Source organism: Glandiceps talaboti, chromosome 22 (genome assembly GCF_964340395.1).
Source record: "Glandiceps talaboti chromosome 22, keGlaTala1.1, whole genome shotgun sequence".
In the NCBI taxonomy this organism is placed as follows: domain Eukaryota; kingdom Metazoa; phylum Hemichordata; class Enteropneusta; family Spengelidae; genus Glandiceps; species Glandiceps talaboti.
In genome coordinates, this window is record NC_135570.1 from 17,709,722 (window position 1) to 17,725,969 (window position 16,248).

General features: G+C 36.6%; 1 protein-coding gene and 1 long non-coding RNA gene across 2 annotated transcripts in view; one reads left to right on the forward strand and one right to left on the reverse strand.

The window, feature by feature from the left end:
- LOC144452096 (uncharacterized) overlaps positions 1–16,248 on the reverse strand; it is a 155,071-nt gene that overhangs the window by 108,870 nt on the left and 29,953 nt on the right. The gene's annotated exons all lie outside the window — the stretch shown is intronic.
- LOC144452552 (uncharacterized) lies at positions 1,833–3,649 on the forward strand. Its single transcript, XR_013482354.1, has 3 exons — positions 1,833–1,935; positions 3,107–3,343; positions 3,593–3,649. It is a non-coding gene; the product is annotated as an uncharacterized LOC144452552 (long non-coding RNA).

Consider the following 16,248-nt stretch of genomic DNA (forward strand, 5'->3'; position numbering starts at 1 on the left):
CCCAAGCTGGCAAAGAGCTTTTTCAGAGCTTTTCAGCTCTGTGGCACACTACCAACAGCTCTATTGCACACATTCAAAAATGTGTTGAGCTGCTGAATGTCTGCAACAGACTTCTAGGGTTTATGTCTGTTAGGAAAAAAATTCTTAAGCTTACTGACAGCTGTCTGCATCTCACTGACAGCTGTCTGCAGTTCACCAACAGCTACTTGCAGTTTACTGGCAGCTGTCTTCAGCCACAGGAGTTAATTTCTAAATAATGTCTGTCAGGAGTGTTTACACTTTGCTCTGTCATGGGCAAAACGACTAGCAGCAGACTTTTAGCAGCTTTTGTGGTAGTTTCCAGAATATTTTAAAGTTACCTGGACAGTGGCAATGTGGAAGGGCATACCAATCCAAGGGTTCTCTGTTAATATGCTTCTGTGTCATAATAAATATTGCTTGGAATTAAACTTGCCTAAATACTTATTCACTAAAACATACATCAAATGTATGCAGGTGAATGTAGGTAATATTTATAAGAATGCCTGCAACACCATCAAATGACCAATAACTACAGTACATTTACATGTTAAAATATATTTATTAAGTTTCATTGTTAAGTATAAACACCGGAATCTGTTCTTGTTAAAACGTAAACCAGCTGCATGAACAACAAAATCAATCCTTACAGAATACCTCTAATATAAAATGTACATGTATTGTTGTATGCATTTATTATTTGCATCGTTCACCCTCACAACTTACCGAGATTTAATGTAACTGTTTTCTCAAATTATTTGTAATATGTCACCTACATAACAAACATCCATTTTAAAATCATTTGCCAGATTTAGTATTCTGGGTTTGTGATAGCCATGCACGTATATTAGTGTGGAATTTGTTTACTATGCTTCAACTTGGGACTAGCAATTACTGGTTACATATGCAGAAACACGGCCCATTTTCAAGGGTACTACAGGAAATGTCCCCTGCAGTATATTTCTTGACTTGGGCCGGTCGTGTAGCGTATAGGCATTGAAAAGAGTGGTTCATTTTGGGCCGCATATGATCGGCCTCGCCAATATCTGAGTTTTCAGTTTCACTATAGTCAGTCATATTCAGGGTTGTCATACCCATCATCAACGCCGTCTGATAAATCTCGACAGTCGGATGTCAACAAGGGATTTTGACTCCCCTCTTCATTGTCAAATAACTCACAGTTGTCTTCATTTCCTCCGTTATGTTATAACATGAATAAATATGATGCTCGCCATCTCCTTCCTGTCGATCATCTCATTAGTCTACCAAACTCGCTTGAAACGGTATCGGTATTGTCTGTGTACGTGTTCGTGTGTTGTTGATGTCGAGGGACATCACCCGGAAGTGATGGGAGTCCATCGTTTGTGGGCCAATGATCGCAAAGTTGTCCTCAGAACTGGAATGGCCACTTTTCGCTTCCATCTCTCATAGATTGCCATTTTGCTTCAACTTTTGGAGATTACAAGTATACTGCTCTGTTTTGAGTCGATACGTAACGTGAACGTACGGTGTAAACAAACCCCTCGATCGTCGATCGCTGGCTAAGGTTATATCCACAACATGGCGTCACAGGCTCGTTCAAAGCTCGTGGAAAAACTGCTAGGAACAAACATTTTGTTTATGGCTAATAACAGCGCAAACATGGATAATATGAGAAACAAAACAATAAACAAAAACATATTTTTTCAAAATTGAATTAACAACTGCTGTAAAGTTTACAACGCATTGAAGTTTTGAAATTATTGTGAACGAGGCTATGACGTATCAGCCAATCAAATCAACGCGCGCAATCTCCCCAGTACTTCAAATGTGAAACGGAAGATGGCGACCGTGATTCACAAAGGCAAAGAAAATCGTTTTCGACAACTGATCATGAGAAGAGGTATACATCAAGACCTACTCATTTTGGTGATGAAGGTATGTTAATTTAACTGCCGCTTTCAGAGCACATTATAGGCTCTGGTATTTTTTTTAAACGATAGAATCCAGGTCGTCTATGTGTAGACGTTATATCTTATTTATATTATAGTACTTGTGGCCGTACGATCGGAGCCTTTTCAGACAAAGACCTAGACCTCGGTCCACGGTTACATACATAGACTTCTACAACTGTTTGAAACTTCCGAAAGTTGTTTTTAAAGTACATCTGATATACATGTAATATTCAAGTTGGAGTGTCCACTTTGTCGATTGAAAGTAGGAAAGAATGCACTGCTTGCCTGGTGCCGTGTGTAAACTGGAATTAGATTACACCCCCCCCCCCCCCATGATTTATCGTGTAAAAAATATTAGTTTCTCGTCGAAAGAGTTCCCATGTACCGCACTGAGTCTTGTTAGAAAACAGTGGCAAATTAATTTATTCAATTAAGATATGGAATGGAACAATGTTGGAGTGTTTTGTAGAAACCAGTGTGTCACAAATCATTTAGTAGTAGTACTAGTACACCCCATGGTCACAGCCACATTTACACAGTGCTCTGTCATGTACATGCAGAACACTTTTCACCAACTTGATGTATGTCATTGAGGTCTGTCCGTATGTATGTATGTATGTATGTATGTATGTGTGTGTGTGTGTATATATATACGTACATGTATGTATGTATTTATTTAATAAGGGTATGGACTTTCATTTTAATCAAAGATTGTCATGTTTAAAATGCTTCATATTGATGTATTTGTGTATTCATTACGTTATAGTGCAAATTATAGAACACAACACCTATTTAGTTGTAAGGAGAGAGTAAGAATATGGAATTCTTGTTGAGGCATTGTGGCCATCAGACAAGCAATATTAATTATCCTTGTCTTATTCTAAGTAGAAATGTTAAGTGTTAAGTGAGACAATGTGGGAAGACTGCGAGTTCATTATTTTTTTATAAAGTTTTTATAAAGCTGTTCCTTAATTATGGCTGCTCAGCCTCTGATGTACTTTTGGGAAGTCTGATAAAATGTATTCACCTAGGGTGTACCACTGTTAACACACTACAAGAATATACATTTTGTAGATTCTATTTACCAGTTGGTAATTTTTGTTTTGCCAAAATTAGTGTTACTTACATGCATGTTTTTATTTGTTGCATCTTAGAGTAGAAACTCAAGATGACTTTAGAAAAAGCAGTGTCAACATAAAAGTACAAAAAACAGAAAGTGGACAAAGAAAGCAAACTCCAGCAGGACAAAAAATGGAACACATGCAGCACAGCAAAGCAATAAAGCAAAGACTGACAAAGATAGAGAAATTGCTGAAGAGAAGCAAGCCAAACGCCTAGCAAAGTTGTATGGCAACTTTAAAAAGGATGAAGGAACAGGCCTACTTTCAAAGGTACTAGTAACTTTTTTAATCTGTTAGTGTATAAAAACAAAACAGAGCAATATAATTGCCCAAGAGGAGCAAATAGTAAAAAGACACAAGACAGTTGGCATTTCTATAGGGACAAACAATAGATTCTTTGTTTGTAGCATGTAACTGTTTATTAGAAACAAAAGATAAAATGAACTGTGTACCTCTCCCTTCACATTCATAACAAACATTTCTTTTGTTAATTGATTGCTCTTGGTTCTTTCTTTGCAGTGACTTTCAGGAACCAATGGATATTGATTGATCTGATTCTGATCCTGATTCTGCCAAACTAATGATGTAAACTGCCAAAGTGATGATGTAAACTGCCGAAGTGATGATGCTAATGATGAACACAATGGCTTTAGCTTATATAATGACTGAAAGTGAAATAATGTCAGACTCTGAAACTCCAGCAACTGTTGAAAGCCAAACTCAAATTGCCAGAGCTCTTTGTGTATGATGTAGGTGAATCTTTAGATTTGATTTGAAGAACCCCATCATTAAGGGACATATATTTTTTGTCTTCTAATCAATGGATGAATACAGGTACTATTGTTAAACTCAGGTATGTTGGTACTGTCATTTCACTACAGACATGTCTCAAGCCTTTTAGTTATTTTGGAAAAAAGCAATAAAGTTGCTTCTTGTTTTCATTTAATTCTTCTTCTGCATGATTTACTGGTTGCAAAAGTATGTGCCCGTGTGTGTAGTATGTACATACATACATATATGTGTATCCCCTAAAACATGTAAGTGAACAAACTTTGTGAGTTTGTGAAACTGACATTTTTTAAATATGTTTCAGTGGGAACAAGCATTCAAATCAAATATGGTCAGTTCTGATATACATTTGTATGTCAAATATATTTCCCCAACGTGTATAAGCATGTTTTAAGTGTCAAAATTAATATGGTTTAAAACATGTTTAAAACTAGTTTCAAATGAGTTGACTAAGGACTTCTGACAAGTTTAAAACATGAATGAAACACTCAAAACTGATCAGACTTGTTTTGAATTAGTATAGAACACTTTTTAAACTAGTGGATTTTTAGTAAGGAATTCCCCTTTTGCAGTGTGCCAATGATACCTGTCAGAAGTCTGCTTATAGTCTTTCAGCAGTTTGTCACAATGCTGTCAGAAGGCTGTTGTTAGTCTGTCAGGTCTGTTAGTGGCCTTTCAGATGTCTGACGATAGTCTTACATAAGTCTGTTATAAAGCAGTTGAATGTCTGTCAGGTATTTACCTGAGCTGTTGAGAGCTGTTCTCTGCAGCTCAAATCTAATTATGTATGCACAAAAATCAGCCTTCCGGCAGCTAACTGTCAGAAGTCTTTTTGAGAGCTGCTGCAGCTCAAAAACAGCTGTCTCATTTCGGTAAGGGGTAGGTCACATACTTGGATTTTTGTCAGAAAAGTAGATACTTCGACTTTCCATAGTTGTAACATTTCTGACATTCACATGAGGGTCTATGCAGCTTGTGTGTGCATGTATTTTGATATGGGTGATGAATGTACAAGTATTGGTGGTAGCATCTAGCTTGTAAATTGTACATGTACATTAGTGTTTTTTAAGGCTGCTATAAAGCTAGTTAATGTTATTAATACCGGGGTTTCCCGATCAAAACAACGGAAAACATACAAAATGCTTTGAAAATGATGTTTTACTAATAAAGAAGGCAAGTATATGCTTCATATCATGTCTTCAGTATGATGATAATTTTTCTTTGGAAAACAATGCGTAGTCTGATTGTATGTTTTGCTTTCCAGCATGGTTACTGAGAGTTGATTGTTTTTATTTTGATTCATAACATGCATGTACCCCTGTCGCAATCAACATAAAAAGAAGCGACACTATGCAACAAAAGTGACAACATTAAATGTTGACAGTTTTGTTGCAATTATAGTGTTGTGTCTACCTGGAAAATTGCCTGAATCATGCCAAACACAGGTTTATGTAGTGTCAGTCAAAACATGAGACGGTATATGTTCCCCGGCCTAGGGGTCTGTAAAGCAGGAGATCTTCACCGGTGTTGCATATTTAAATTTCTCATGACGTTTTGTCAGTAAAATAGCAAACTTTCCAATCGAAATATCGCATAGTATCGTGTGGTTTGTTGAATTATGCGAGACTACCTATTGAACTCAGGCAGATTCACACATTTGAAAGTTATTTCCATGACAATAGAGTAATGTTTACTTGAGGCTACATTCGGACAAGGGAGAGAGCCTTTTACCAATCTGTTCTTACTTGTCTGTGTTATAACATATTAAAGTTACTGTAATATCGTTGTTATTTGAGTGTCTTCTACATATTCATTGTAACATATTAAACCAATCCATTTAAAGTCCATCTGCAAGATTTATCTACAAAAAGCTTCAGGCTATTATTACAAACACAACAAGTTTACAACTCTGTCATGAATTAAAAGCTCCTGAAGCTAATCCTCACGTTCAGTCAGTTTGAATAAATTGTTAGCATATTTATACCATCAAACTGTTCTGATAGATTTTATTTATACCATCAAACTGTTCTGACAGATTGTATTTATACCATCAAACTGTTCTGACAGATTGTATTTATACCATCAAACTGTTCTGATAGATTATTTGTTATTAATTCACATGGCATCTCAATATTTCAATATTCAACACTGATGGTTAAAATGCTTTAAAGTTTAATATAATAATAATAGTTATGACAGGTATACTTTTTAGGATAAAAAACTTGATATTGTCCACATTTCAGGATAGAAAAAGTAATTGTTATTATCTGATGGTATATATTAATGTTCGACAATAGCTGGTCTCAACCAGTCTACTGGAGAACCTCCAATCAGCAAGGCTAAAATATTACAACAATGAAATCATTTGGTTTTGCCAAAAGGATGAAAAGGGGCGGAAGACAGATCTCATAGCATTTCCTAAGAAACTGTCAGCAACTGAAAGTAGAAGTCTCCTGAAAACAATTAAATAGCCACTGCAACTAATGGTTCTTTACTGTAAGAAATCTAAAAGATGTACACCAATGACAATTATGCATCTAACGTATGGTACCTTTGTTGTGTTTTAAAAAATGACAATCAACCATTGCCTCTGCAAACCAGGGTGCCTTAAAGTCTGTAGTAAATGAGTTTTACATTAATTTCCAATGTTGTGGTGACTGCATCTAATCACCTTTTCGTACATTAAAATGATAGACAACATGACAGCTGCTGTACATGATTGCTAACCACATCATGGAGTCACCCCTATACTACTATGATCATTTCTTTCTTTAACCTTTTGACCCAACATCAGCTGTGTATTTGTTCAAAGTGAAGGGGTTTATACAAGTCATTTAACCCTATGGTGACAAAAGTATGATGAATGTAACACTAAAACATGTCATCAACTGCTTCAATCTTGGGAAATCACAACTTTTAACACTGTTATTTAGAACACTATTTTGTTATTTCAAATTTATAGTTTGACATTGATAATGTTAAATTTCTTAGAGTCATTTCTTCTCAAGGCATTAAAAAATTATTTAGAACAAATGGATGATATGCTCTTGACAATTAGATGTTATACACCAATATCTTTCTTCATTCAGCCAAGGAAAATACGAGTGAGGGGGCGGTTTGACACTGTGAGTCGCTAAACGAGTAATGACAAAACCCTTAGGTCAGGAGTATATTTTCCAACTGAATGAGGAAAAATAATGGAAAATAACATAATTATACCAGCGCCACGAATATGGAAGAAATATCCTGCAGGCATTGTGAATATTTTGACTCATCTGAACACATCAGAACCATACAGTACATGACAAAGACAATGCATTGTCATAATTAATGTAGAACTACTTAGGGTATAAATTCCATATTTTTCTGTTTAGCTTCTTGTGCATTGTGTATAGTAGTTAAAGATAGATTAATAATGTTCAAATATCTCAGACAAAAATACCATCATCAGCTTTTAGCAACATATGTCTACTTCACAAATACATACAGTGATGTTGAGTCAACAGTAAGACAACAGTACACATGACAGATTTTTGCATTGCGACTTTTCCCGACTTGGTGATCACATACGAGCCAGCAAGTCGGGTGTCATAAAATTGTTTGCATCTCTAAAGCTATTTGCAATGTCACTGATAATGGGTCAGTAAAACTGATAACAACTGATATGACATTAGGGGCTTCACACTTAGATATTGAGCTTTGCTTTGCCTGATGTGTTATGTAATAGTGCTTTATCACATTTGTAAATATTGCCAACAAACATCATTCAGTGATAAGAAAGATAAGAAACCCCACTTTCTTGTAGTCATTGGCTCGATTCTGTAATGTGTGTAGCTGCAGGCCAGCTACTGACTGTGGTTTTAATCTTAAATATTATAACCATTTAGTAGAGAATCCAACAACAGTTAGTGCATGTGTATAAGCTGCAGGCCATGGCATTACTGACTGGTTTATAGCCATTTACTAAAATAGTAACATTGAACAAGTTATATCCTGAGGGTAAATAGGTGTGACTATACATGAATTACTAATCACTGCATATCGATACAAAAGAGTCACTATATTGAAAAGATGTGTACTATAATTTCCGTCTAATAATCAATATTACTTTCTTCCCTGGGGCTAAATTATAAAAATATTTAGTTTTGCACAAATATTTTATTACAAATAACTGTTCATTTTTCATAAATAATTCAAAGAAGATGTTTCTAGAAATCTGCCTAATTATTACTAATACAATGTACAGTTAAAAGACATTTTTACTATAAAAGCATTCCTTCAAATTGACACATGATCAACATCTACATCACAGCATACACACTGGTTATCATAAACGCCAAATAAATCTATGGTACAAGGACTGCTAAATAAGAACATAATTCTGCAGGTGTCTGTAATTTCATCAGTGGCTATAACAAAAGACCAAAAAAATCTATGGTATAGGGACCTTTAAACAAGAACCTAATTCTATGTGGCTGTAATATCAACAGTAAAATGCTAATGAAATCAATGTTGCAGGGACTGTTTAACAAGATTCTGATTCTGTATGGCTATTAAATTTGATCTGAAGCTAAAAAAATTGCCAGTAAAATCGATTGTGTTCAGGTACTTCCATCAGTTTACACTTTCACATCCTAAGTTTCATTGACTGAAAAAATCACACTTTAATATTGGATACAATATCATTGCCTCCATTATATCATTCACTTCTCAAGTATTTTAATGGAATTGTCTACAAAGGACTTAATGACATTTTCATGTTGATAAGACTGTCAAAAAGTGTGACTTTGTGTTGTTCAGGCACTCTAATAGAAAATATTATCACTTTTTGCATATTTTTTTTCCTTCTAATTTTTTTATCATTACAGTATAGAATATGTGATGAAAATACTTGATACTTCCCAATCCACACCTCTCATTTATAATTTATAGTGTTTCTGGTTTTGATATCTACACCTCTCATTTATAGTTTATAGTGTTTCTGGTTTTGATATCTACACCTCTCATTTATAGTTTATAGTGTTTCTGGTTTTGATATCCACACCTCTCATTTATAGTTTATAGTGTTTCTGGTTTTGATATCTACACCTCTCATTTATAATTTATAGTGTTTCTGGTTTTGATATCTACACCTCTCATTTATAGTTTATAGTGTTTCTGGTTTTGATATCCACACCTCTCATTTATAGTTTATAGTGTTTCTGGTTTTGATATCCACACCTCTCATTTATAGTTTATAGTGTTTCTGGTTTTGATATCTACACCTCTCATTTATAGTTTATAGTGTTTCTGGTTTTGATATCCACACCTCTCATTTATAGTTTATAGTGTTTCTGGTTTTGATATCTACACCTCTCATTTATAGTTTATAGTGTTTCTGGTTTTGATATCCACACCTCTCATTTATAGTTTATAGTGTTTCTGGTTTTGATATCCACACCTCTCATTTATAGTTTATAGTGTTTCTGGTTTTGATATCTACACCTCTCATTTATAGTTTATAGTGTTTCTGGTTTTGATATCCACACCTCTCATTTATAGTTTATAGTGTTTCTGGTTTTGATATCTACACCTCTCATTTATAATTTATAGTGTTTCTGGTTTTGATATCTACACCTCTCATTTATAGTTTATAGTGTTTCTGGTTTTGATATCTACACCTCTCATTTATAATTTATAGTGTTTCTGGTTTTGATATCTACACCTCTCATTTATAATTTATAGTGTTTCTGGTTTTGATATCTACACCTCGCATTTATAATTTATAGTGTTTCTGGTTTTGATATCTACACCTCTCATTTATAGTTTATAGTGTTTCTGGTTTTGATATCTACACCTCTCATTTATAGTTTATAGTGTTTCTGGTTTTGATATCCACACCTCTCATTTATAGTTTATAGTGTTTCTGGTTTTGATATCTACACCTCTCATTTATAGTTTATAGTGTTTCTGGTTTTGATATCTACACCTCTCATTTATAGTTTATAGTGTTTCTGGTTTTGATATCCACACCTCTCATTTATAGTTTATAGTGTTTCTGGTTTTGATATCCACACCTCTCATTTATAGTTTATAGTGTTTCTGGTTTTGATATCCACACCTCTCATTTATAGTTTATAGTGTTTCTGGTTTTGATATCTACACCTCTCATTTATAGTTTATAGTGTTTCTGGTTTTGATATCCACACCTCTCATTTATAGTTTATAGTGTTTCTGGTTTTGATATCCACACCTCTCATTTATAGTTTATAGTGTTTCTGGTTTTGATATCCACACCTCTCATTTATAGTTTATAGTGTTTCTGGTTTTGATATCTACACCTCTCATTTATAGTTTATAGTGTTTCTGGTTTGAGTTCACATTATAATATAGAGGGAAATTTGCAATGAAAGTACTTGGTGCTAAACTTCCATCAACCTACTGTAAATTTTGACTTTTGAGTACAGACCTGATAACAAAAAAATATTACTTTAAGTGTTACTTTTTGAGAACACAAGAATATCCAAAACTTTTATAATCCTTGACATCAAAGATTTCATTTGAATTTTTCAGAGAGAAACAGGATAAGAGGAGGTCAGTTTTTTGTCACCACATTTGTATTTATTTTACACCTAAATGCATAATCCATCAAACTTTTGTCTTTCTGAACTTTCAGTAGGGAAAACATTTCAATATTTTGAAGATACCACACAATATTGGTATTTTATGACTGATTATGTATTTATACATAATCAGGGTTAATGAAGTAGTGACCTTTCTGTTCTTCCATCACCATCCGTGTCGACATTTCTCAAGGGGATTGCGCAACATAGCATTCCCAGACCAATGACCTTCCGATGTCTCTCACTTACTATTCTGCTACTCCATTCATTCTGTTCCGGCATCCAGTACGAGCGTATCACTTACCTCATGCAACGCTAACGACCATGGCACTCACCAACACCATAACCGTAATGGAGGGCAACAAAATCATACTTCGCATCCCTTTCGTGGGTAGAATATCCACTGCAGCTTTATTAAGAACACTGTATCCAACCACCCCACTCAAAACTCCATGCTTTCTCTGCAGCTCTGCACAAACACCCGGACAAGACATTCGTTGCATCAATATTGCATTTGATCTCACATGGTGCTAGTCTTGGATTTGCTGGCCCACAACGTCCCAGATATACCACAGGGAGCAGCGAGCATGTAACTGATTGATTGATCGATCGATCGATCGGTTGATGTATTGATTGATTTATTTATTATTTGGTTGAATGATTGATTGATCAATTTTTGTGGTGCAATATAACTTACTTTATGTGTGATATTGATCAATTGACTCATTGAGTTTTAAAACTATTTCTTTTTCTTTCCCTGGTTACTTTGCTCTCAGCTGTTGATCTCAGACCACTAAAAGTCTGAGGCTGCATGTAATTCTCTCCTTGCTTTATTGACTAAATAAAGACGCCTTGTCCATTCTTCTAATCTTATCTTAATTAAAACACCCCTTATCTTAAAACTGGCAGGAGATCACTTACATTAACAGTTTGCTTTATCTCTCATCTGCTGGGAGATTATCACACTGGACAAACACTCGATCATGCATAAACTAGTAAGGAAGAGAAAAGGGATGTAACTCCACTGCACTGTGGCTTGAGGATCACCGTAAGTCGGCCGGACACTTAATATATTCATGTATGCACTTATAAATAGGAAATAAATAAGCTGCCGCAGGAGTGACGCTTTAATTTATTCAAATTGTAAAGAAACCACACAGGTACACAGGTCCTCCTTCAGGTGGGGCAGCATCCTAAATATGGCTTCAACAGAAGCACATGATGGCCGGCAGTACGTGTCATACATTATAAAACTGACACATAAAAAAAATATTTCGCTGGGGAGGGGGAAGATTTCGTTTTGTGTCCAAATCACGATAAGGATTATGAAATACCAGCTGTTTTTCTCAAGTCGTCTTGAAGACACGACAGTCAGAAACTAGGCCAACTTATATACATGGGGAGAGATGCATGTTGTCCTAAAGTAACCATAATGTCCAGGGACAATAAAGAGAATTCCAACAAATGAATGAATAAGAAAGATTTGAATGCTACATAAACACGATTTTATCATTCATCAACACCTAAACAGGAGTTTCTAAAATCCAGAAACGTTTTCCCATTTGAAGTGGGTCGTCACAATGTCGCCATTGAGATCCACCCGACACTATTGCAAGTTTAACCCGCACTGATTAGCTACCAAAACAACAAATTTGTTGAGTGCGTCTTCTATTGGCAACAGATGAAAATTTACTAGAACGGACAGACATGGACGCACCCATATGATACATGTACCACTTTTGATGAGAGGGGTGAAATTAATTTATCAATAATGTTTGCATCGTAATCGACGAATTTTACACACATATCAAGTGCCTATGCAGCGCACCGCGTGTTATTTTACCCCTTTGGTGAGTGTAAGTGGGCGAGTAGCTAAACATGCCAATATTATCGATATTTTATTGTATTCTGATAGAAACATATTCTGATACATATCCCAGGAAACAAGTGATCATGGTGTTTACCTGTGCTATCTACGTGTATAAATTACGGAAACGTGCGAATCAAAACTCCAGAAACAACATGAAGGCTATAAAAGCATGAGTACCGGTATATCTAAATTGTCCCGTTGAAAGTATGTTTTCCAGAGAAAGCAACTTGTTTTACAATTTGAATTGCAAGCTTAGCTTGTGTTTTCGATGTCACAAAAGTAGCTACATATTTGTGTATTGTGTAAGATAAGACAGCTGAGGTCGTTCATTTTTTCCCTTTGGTGAAGTCTGGTCCATGGAAGGAGAGTTAAACGAACGAATTTCGTTTCTTGTGCATCAATTTTAAAATGACTCGGCCGTTTTACCAACTTGCAGAGAAGTTAAAGCCGATAACATACCATCAATATGGTAAATAATATCCTCTGTTTGAGCACCCAAGAACGTCGGGAATTTTATGCAAATATGTTTACGAAATGCAAAGCGAACGCCTCTGTGTGGGTCAAAGGTTTGTACTTCCGTCTTCCGGTCTTACGGTGATGGTCTTACCATCGAGTCACACAAATGATAGTCGGCAATATAATGCGAACTACATGTTTGATCGACCCTTACATTGTCAGTATTACTTATCTTACCTATGGAAGACTTATCATAGCACTTATTTGGTAATTCATTGTAAAAATACTCCAGAATCACGTTTATTCAATTCACGGTGGTTTGGAGTTACATCCCTTTTCTCTTCCTTACTAGTTTATGCATGATCGAGTGTTTGTCCAGTGTGATAATCTCCCAGCAGATGAGAGATAAAGCAAACTGTTAATGTAAGTGATCTCCTGCCAGTTTTAAGATAAGGGGTGTTTTAATTAAGATAAGATTAGAAGAATGGACAAGGCGTCTTTATTTAGTCAATAAAGCAAGGAGAGAATTACATACAGCCTCAGACTTTTAGTGGTCTGAGATCAACAGCTGAGAGCAAAGTAACCAGGGAAAGAAAAAGAAATAGTTTTAAAACTCAATGAGTCAATTGATCAATATCACACATAAAGTAAGTTATATTGCACCACAAAAATTGATCAATCAATCATTCAACCAAATAATAAATAAATCAATCAATACATCAACCGATCGATCGATCGATCAATCAATCAGTTACATGCTCGCTGCTCCCTGTGGATATACCTGCAATGCCACATCTGCATTCTCAAACCCAGACACTATCACCAAAGCTATCAAAATGGAAATTGCATTAGGCCACACAATTGGCCCCTTTGAATCACCACTGTTAAAGAACTTTGTACCCTACTCACTTAGTCTGCGTCAAAAAACAAAAACAAAAAAACCGGCGGTCATCACATTATCATGGACTTATCACAACCAACTTCAGACAGTGTCAACCATTACATTACAGACAAAAAACAATACTCCTTATCGTATGCTCACGTTGACAACACCGTTGCCATATCAAAAAACATGGCAAAGGTACCCTACTTGCCAAAATCGACATTAAACATGCCTTCTGCCTCTGTCCTGGTTAAAAAGAAGATCGGCACTTGCTTGGTTTCCAGTGGAAGGGGTACTATGTCTTTGACAGGGTACTTCCATTTGGCCTACGATCCACACCGTTACTGCTCAACCAATATGCTGATGCCATCCAGTTGATCATCTGCTGCAGGACAAAATCATCAAACCTGTTACATTACCTAGCTGCAGGGTGCCCAATACCACCAACTGCCACCACCTGTTGCACTCTATGATTACGACGTGTGATAACCTAGGCGTCCCCCTTGCTATTGTAAAGATTGAAGGCCCTACACCTGTCCTTACCTTCCTGGGCATTGAGTTGGACACAACCACCATGACACTGAGACTACCCCTCAACAAGTATAACGGGCTCACGCAATAACTTCCCACCTGGCTCAAGCGTCACGTTTGCACAAAGCATGAACTGTTATCTGTAATTGGTACACTAAGCTTCGCATGCAAATGCATTCCAGCAGGGAGAATCTTCCCCCCTGAATGATCGACACCAGTACCACCGTCCCTGGATTACAGGACTCAATTTATCTCAACACGGATTTCGTCTAGACGTACAATGGCGGATTGACTTTCTACCATCCTGGAACGGATCCGCCTCATTCCTTCATGCCAACCGGATACCATCTCCTGAGTTTGAGCTATTCACCAATGCATCCGGCATGCTAGGTTGTGGGTATTACAAAGGTCAATGGTTCATGTTACCTTGGCCTAACCAACTACAGTTCTCAATCGAATGGAAAGAGACGTTCCCTATATTCATTTCATGTTCAATTTGGGGGCATCTTTGGCATGGGCGCCGTATTCTGTTTCACTGTGATAATGATTCAGTTGTTAAGATCTGGAAGAATGGCTCATCTCTAAAGGCATCAAAGACAGACCACCCATCCCGACGTGGATGCACCATTATGATCTCCTCGACGTCATCATCAATCGTGCTGTTCAAGCCTACACCAAGTATCAACGGGCGTCCCCAACGCTCCCTGCGCATCCAACGTTCAAGTTTCAAAATGGCCTGCTCCTCATACGCCGCAGCCTTACCATACATTTAAGACTGTTATTGTTGCAGGCAGGTATCGAACAAGCCCACTTATATGCTACCCACAGCTTCAGAAATGGTGCTGCCACAACGGCAGCGGAGGCCAACCTACCTGATTGGCTTATCAAAGCACTCGAGAGATGGGAGAGCGACGCAAGTCTACATTTCAATGCCGAGATCGCTTATAAAAACAGTCTCGCGCATTTGCAGTGGAGCCCGATAAACGTGTGGATTACCAAGAGGAACTTCGTGAAGTTACACGTGCCTCGGATTTTGACGCAAAGGACATTTTGCAGCTGAACAACTCGACCCGCCCACTATCTGTTTTGACTTTGCCTTAATAGGACCAGCTTTGTGTACATAAATTATAGGTTACCCATGTTCTAACATGAATTTAAGACTTTGAGATACGTTCATCAGACTTTTAACCCAGCACATTTTACCTTTGGACCACATGTTTGCTTGCTTAGGGGCATGATTCAGTCAGTACAATTTACGCACATTCACTTAAGATTTCACATATACCACGTCAACTAATGCTTGCTGCACAATGTAGGGACAAGATATTGCCCCCATTTGTATTCATTGCAGTCCTACGTCCATTTTATGGCTAGTCCAGGTTTTCAGGTTCTATTTCCAAATTTATTTCTCTATGTGCATTCTTGCGTGAAATGTAACATCACATGGACATACCGCTTGTGTATTCAGGTTTATTGTGCGAACATTCTTGAATGAATATCTGAACTCCTATTTGGTAACCGTTTCCGTGATTGTTTAGTGATAGTGACTTTGAACTTGTAGCCGGTAGTCATTTTCTTTTGTCAGTTACACTGTAGTGACGTCGTATTAGTAGTGTGTTGCCATATTTTGTGGCCCTTACGTTTGAAAACTTGAATTTTCGACTGACTGATTGCCGTTTGGCACATGCGGTTTTACGACAATGACCTCAAACTTGTAGTGTAGTTTATACTGTGACCAGCTTGATGTTCGCAACTGCTTGTGTATTCAGGTTTATTGCACGAACGTTCTTGATTGCATATCCGAACTCGTATTTGTTAACCGTTTCTGTGATTGTTTATGATAGTGACTTTGAACTTGTAGATGGTAGTCATTTCCTTTTGTAAGTTACACTGTAGCGACTTTGTATTAGTAGCGTGTTGCCACGTTTTGTGACCATTACATTTGGAAACTAGAATTTTTGACTGATTGCCGTTTTGCACATGTGGTTTTACAATAGTGACCTTGAACTTGTAATGTAGTTTGTTTTGTGACCAGCTCGACGTT